At 43.2% G+C, this 6,000-nt stretch overlaps 1 long non-coding RNA gene across 1 annotated transcript in view; it reads right to left on the reverse strand.

Moving 5' to 3' along the window:
* Positions 1-2,810, reverse strand: part of LOC135373605 (uncharacterized) — an 81,865-nt gene extending 79,055 nt beyond the window's left edge. The window contains exon 1 of the long non-coding RNA XR_010416508.1: positions 2,631-2,810. This is a non-coding gene — a long non-coding RNA (uncharacterized LOC135373605). The remainder of the gene's footprint in view (positions 1-2,630) is intronic.
* Positions 2,811-6,000: the final 3,190 nt, after the last annotated feature.

The raw sequence follows: 6,000 nt of genomic DNA on the forward strand, positions 1-6,000 counted from the left end.
GGGAGAACTGAAATGACAATTGACCAAGTCATTGTGCAGCCGGTTGCAGTGTCATAATGTGTGCGTTCCATTCGTTTTACATAATCATAGAAGCGTTGCAGACTTGTGCGTAACGCGTTACTAGTAATTGCGTTACTTGTAATCAATTACTTTTTTGAGTAATTTTTCGAGTAATCAGTTACTTTAAAGTCAAAGTAATTTTTCGAGTAATCAATTACTTTTCTGAGTAATCGATTACTGAGTAATTGATTACTTTCCCGGCAGAGACTAACTCATCTTTTAGATGTTCTGCCCCAAGTCAAGATCTTCGTGCCATCAGCCTTTGTTCTGGAATTTCAGAGTCTCTCTCCCTGACCTCTTCCTACACCAGTGTTGTGGTTCCCTTGGTGGTAGCTTTGGAGGTTTAGTGAGTCATGGGGAAGTTCCACGCATGATCTTCCACAATCGGGTCAACGTCTTCTAGGGTTGCCACCAGGCTGGTATTATACCGCGGCACGGCCGGTTATTTGGGCGCTCTGCCGGTTGCCCGTAGGAAGGTGATACCGGCAGCCTTCTGCCGGTATTTGTGGCTCAAGACCTTTCATAATGGCTTTTAATGGATTTTCCCTTCAACATTCCAGTACAGCTTGAATAAATCTGGAACACAGACCCAGTTCCGCAGTCACCAGTCGTTTTCTTAGTTATTCATCGTTATTATTATTGTCATTGTTATTTCTAGCATCAGTGATACAGCCAAACACAGGAACATATATTATCTTGAGCGAGCACTCTCTCTCTCTATGTGTGTGTCTCGTCCACCCACTTTCCCTTTCCTCCTTTCCCTCTATTCCACCTCGTCTCCCTCAGTCGGTATTTTTCACTACGAAAGGTGGCAACCCTAACGTCTTCCCGGGCGATAACTACAGTAGACGTACATATTTTTGGGTTATTTCAGCTGTTCCACTCTTGAACTTCTCTTTTTCTCTCTTTTTTTTTTGCTGAGGCACACAAAGACGGGTATACTTTGCGTGAATGCAGAGTAACGACCGGAGTAACGCGTTACTTTTCTACTCGTTACTCAATTACATTTGAAGTCCTGTAATTAGTAACGGTAATCAATTACTTTTTCCGTACAAGTAACGGTAATGGCAATCAATTACTTTTTTCGAGTAACGGGCACAAGTCTGAAGCGTTGATACTTTTCAACATTTCAAGCCTCTCAACAATAAACTTGCTTCAACAAATATGCTCTTTAACAGCACAAAAATCCTTTTTGATAAAATGTCAAACTGGTACTGCTCCCACTAAAAGCGCTAAAATGACGGCAAGAAGACGAAAACGCGCTATCTGTGTGTTTTCATTTTCTTGTTGTCATGTTAGGGCTTTTAGTAGAGTGCATTTTTTATACTCTTTTGTGATTTTTTGTCCGGAGTCCAAGTTTGGGTACTGGAGTATTTGATGGGAAAGTACTCGGACACAGAAGTAAGAAGTAAGTAAGTACACAGAAATGTACTTAAAGTACTACTTGAGTACTTGGTACTTCAAGTACTGCCCATCACTGCTTCACGTTTCAGGCATGCTTATCAACTTCTCATATTGAGAATGCTGCTCCACCCGTGCTCCTCAGTTAAATAGGGAAATATTCACTCACTGCGGTATGCACAAACATTAAAGTTGCGTTACGCATTTTCTTTTGACTACCAGGCACGATGGCATCGTGCTAGAGAAGGTTCAGCTAGTTAAAGGTGATAAAAACAGTCCGCCATCTTCTATTAGTCAAAAACGCTCATCTCACCTCGCAGTATTCTCGATTGAATATGAAATAGCTAATCCGTTAAGCTATGCCGCTACGATAAATTTATCGATAAATTTACGCGAGCCAAAGTGGGAAAACCACTTTATAATACCAGGTGACATCAGCCTGACCTGTCAATGGTAGGTTACATGTCGTTCACAGTTTGTTATGTGGGTAGGCGTTACCTTCGGCATATGTGCATAGTAGAAAGTGAAGCAGCGAGGCGGTGTGTTACACTGTCCTATTGCGTCGAAATAAGGACAATACTCACGTTCAATTGTATTTGTGTTTGCGACTTGTACACCTTGGAATTACGCAAGCTAATAAATTGCCTGCAGTGGTGAGGAAGCTCAGTACGCGGCGCACGTAAAAAGATGAACAAGAAAAAAAAATGTCTTGGGCAATGTTGTGTGGTCTTTTTCGAAATTGGGTCCCAAGAAAAGGGGGAGGGGCACTTCACGTTTATCCTGTTCCAGGAGGGCTTTGACGTCGTGATGGCTCTGCCCTGAGATAAGGATTCATTTATCCGTTCTGGTAAATTTTTCATGGTCTATGACGGGTTGAACGCTCCAGATAAATGTAAACGATTCGATTAAATACGTCTTATCGACTTAATGAAATGCCATTCGACGACATGTCTCGAACCGCTGGCCACCTTACGAGACACCTTCCACTGTCTTTCTTTCCGAAAGGCACACCTTTTAGTGCTAACCTCATCATTCGAGGCCCAGTCTGAGTGTAAATGGCATTTCTTAATGACTTTTATTTGTACTTTGCAGCTAGTGGTTTTCCAGTCCAGTCCACATAGTTCGTTACTAATCCCACCAAAAACTGCCGCAGAATATAAGATGCTCACCGTTTCGATTATGTGAATGCCATGATCGGATCGAAGCTTGAGGACCAAGTCTTTTTGCTTAAGGGTCAGGCCACTTGTATTGGACGTTGGGAAAGACATGACCGGTCTCTACGATGGAAACAACGGGTTTGTAGCTTACTTGGTCAAGCACTCGTATATAACGTGTATATGACCACTTGTAGAAATTCGAGAATGTTCGGTCATTCCATGTGAATCGCAGATGGTAGTATATTTATGAGACTTCACCGTATTTCTGCTATTGAAGTTGGGCACCTGTAAGTAGGAATCCCGCATTGACTGTTTGCCGAAGTTATAGCAGCACAGTAAGTCTATTCTGGAAGAATGGGTATTGAAGCAGTCGGTGAAGCACGGTCCATGCACTACATACACATCATGTATTTTCTTTGCAGACAGATGTGTCTGTGGAATAAAGAGGAACATTTTGTATATCGTGCATGATCTCACGTGCAGAATTTGCGTTCATTCTTATTACTTGAGCTTATTCAATAAAGAGAAGCTCTAGCTTAAGGTCCAGGCATTATGATCATTAAACTTGGAATTATGAGGTCTTCGCTAAGGCTGCGGGGTCATATACCAGTGATTTCCACAGAAATTGATCACTGGGGGAGGGGGGTATATGTTGATAGGTACCAGTGCCGTGTTTGCCAAAGTGAGTCTGGCCATTAGGAGGAGCCTAAAAAAGAGGCTCGAGCTGTCAATCAAAATCAGCGTTTTTCATTGGCTGCTGTTTCCTATGCGGGCCGCCATGACACCAAAATTTTCCCGAAAATGGCGGCGTAGCTTGGAACGGCGAAGGGAGGATTTCGTGACAAATCTTTTTCTTCTTCTTCTTTCCTCCTTTATTTATTTCCGAAAGCACATTTACGGAAGGGACACAGATCTTTAACAGGACTCTGAGGGCAAAGCCCTAAGGTACAATCAAAACGAACAATCAGTTAAGTAGAGCAGTTACTATAAGAGTAAATAGAGTGGAACCACAACACTGAACAAAAAAAAAGATAAGAAAGGGGGAGACAGGTAACAACGACGTTGGGATTAAGGCGAAAGAAGCAAATGCAGTCGAAACATCGTAACAGGACACTAGTATGATCGACAAAATACATCTTAACATTCCTCTTGAAGCAAGCACAGCTAGCAGTAGAGCGTAGCTCGAATGGTGGTCCATTCCATACCTTGCTTCCATAAGATGCAATTGAAAAGTAACCGTAAGCAAGTTCGTACGTGTAGTGGGATAATAAAATGTGCGGGGGTCGTACCTGAGAGAGTAATGAGTGACCACATTTTGCAACGACAGGCCAAGTCTAGTGGATGGGGTTTAATGAAATGAATACATAACAAGAGCAACTTTATACTTCAAAAGGTCGTAACGTTGTGCACGGACAAGACAGGGAATGCATATCATATGGCATCACGAGGACCGTGGTGAAGGATAGTCCTCACACACACATTTACACAAATTATTTCAATTTTATTCCGTAAGTGTACATTCTGTAGCAGTGATTCTGTAAATTACTTTAAATTACGCTCCAATGTTGATGCTTACCTGAAAATAATGTGTTTCGTCGTCTTTGTTAGGCCTAGTAGGGCACGCAAATAGCTAGAAAAACGTTTCGGATGGCCAAAAGTGTGTATTTCGTGACATACGTTCACATACACACCTTTGCCCGCTCTTGGTTCAATCTTGTTATGTTTCATAGTTAAAATACGTATAACACCGGTAGTCCGTTCCTTCAAGTGGTTCTGCCGGCCAATCAGTTCTGCTAGCAGGCACTTCTGCTACTTCTGCGTCTTCCCGACATGCCCCTCCCCATTCAGATGGCGCCTTTAAAAGTAAACTCAACATCCATTATGTTGGTAGGTCGTCGGGGGATATCCTGTTCAATCTGATCCAATCCAGTTTCCCGAAAAGGTCGGCACCCAGTGAATACATGTCATATATAGCTTGGGTAGCCTGGGATTACTAGCGAACTGTATTTTGGCTCGTGATTGGCCAGATCAGGCTTGCCTTGTGGTTCTGTTTATTCTGTATTTCTACACATTGCACACAATAAAAGACCTCAGAGAGCTCAAAAGTGGGTGGAGCTCCAGGTATAGGCATGTCTCATTAACGGCCACACTCCCTTTGGCATACACGGCACTAACGGGAGCATGTTGCTAGGATATGTATAGTATAGCCAACATGTATTGGCCAATATCAGAAATTTCAGCGGGGGTGTAACAAAAAAAAAAGTACAGGGGGACCTACAAGCCCTGGGGAAATGTAGGAAAAGCCCTGCAGTGTATGTGGGTTGATACGATTTGACGAGTAGGCATGACACGCATGCGAATGCAGCGGTGAGAAAGCTTCTAGTTGTTCGAGTAGGTCTCTTGTTGTTAGAAAAGCCATAAGTAATCGAAAAGCTTAAAGGTCAGATACGCCGATTTTCAAGTGCTGAAGAACTGAGCGATACACGCGCTGTGTGTTCGTTAGCGAACACTTAATATATGTGCGGAATATGTTGGTCGAACTGTTTGTAGTTTTCTCAGAAAACTTTTTTTTTATTTGGTTCGCCCGCCCACCCGTCCGATCGCCGCAAACACTGCGCACAGGCGGACCGACGTCACTGCTCTAGGGTTATCTGTCTTTGGCTTGGCATGGGCCTAAGGATTGGCCGCTTGCGTTTTTGGTTTCGCTCTCTGTGCATCGTACATTAGCAAACAGCTGTTATATGTTATTGCTAAGCCGGAAACAAAGCATGTGAACATTTCTTTGGCACGGCGTCGTTTGGAAAGCGCACTTCTTTGTGCTGATCTTGCCTTTTATGAGCTGAAGCGATATGACATGTGATATGCCACGGTGAAGTTGTCGAGAACGTGACAGTGCTACGCTATTAGAACAATTCATCGGAGCATTCAAGTTTTACCTACCGTAAATGGCAAAAAGACCAAGCAGTGCGGAGATCTTGGCTGAGAGCGACAGCAGTAGGAACTGAGTTCCAGTGCAAGGATTTCGTCCACGAATGTTAAAGGTACTGTAAAGCAGCACCGATCAAATGTCATTTAGTGTGGCTATTCGATAGTCCAAGCCACCAGGACAAAAACTGCGCAAGTTTAATTCCAATCGACGGTGCAATTAATTAGAAAATTACAATTAAAGATTACGGGCAACACTGTACTAGGTATTCGAAATGAATCCGTACCCCTGACGCATACGGCGGTAACCACATTGCATGCGTATAACACTGGGCCCGACATAACAATCCACCACAATCCACAATAAAATCCGCCCTTGCAGTCCACACAACGATCCACATCTGAGGGTAAACGGATAAGCGAACTGAAATGAAATGCTGAGCCGTTGAAAAAAAAT

Source organism: Ornithodoros turicata, unplaced genomic scaffold, assembly GCF_037126465.1.
Source record: "Ornithodoros turicata isolate Travis unplaced genomic scaffold, ASM3712646v1 Chromosome26, whole genome shotgun sequence".
In the NCBI taxonomy this organism is placed as follows: Eukaryota; Metazoa; Arthropoda; class Arachnida; order Ixodida; family Argasidae; genus Ornithodoros; species Ornithodoros turicata.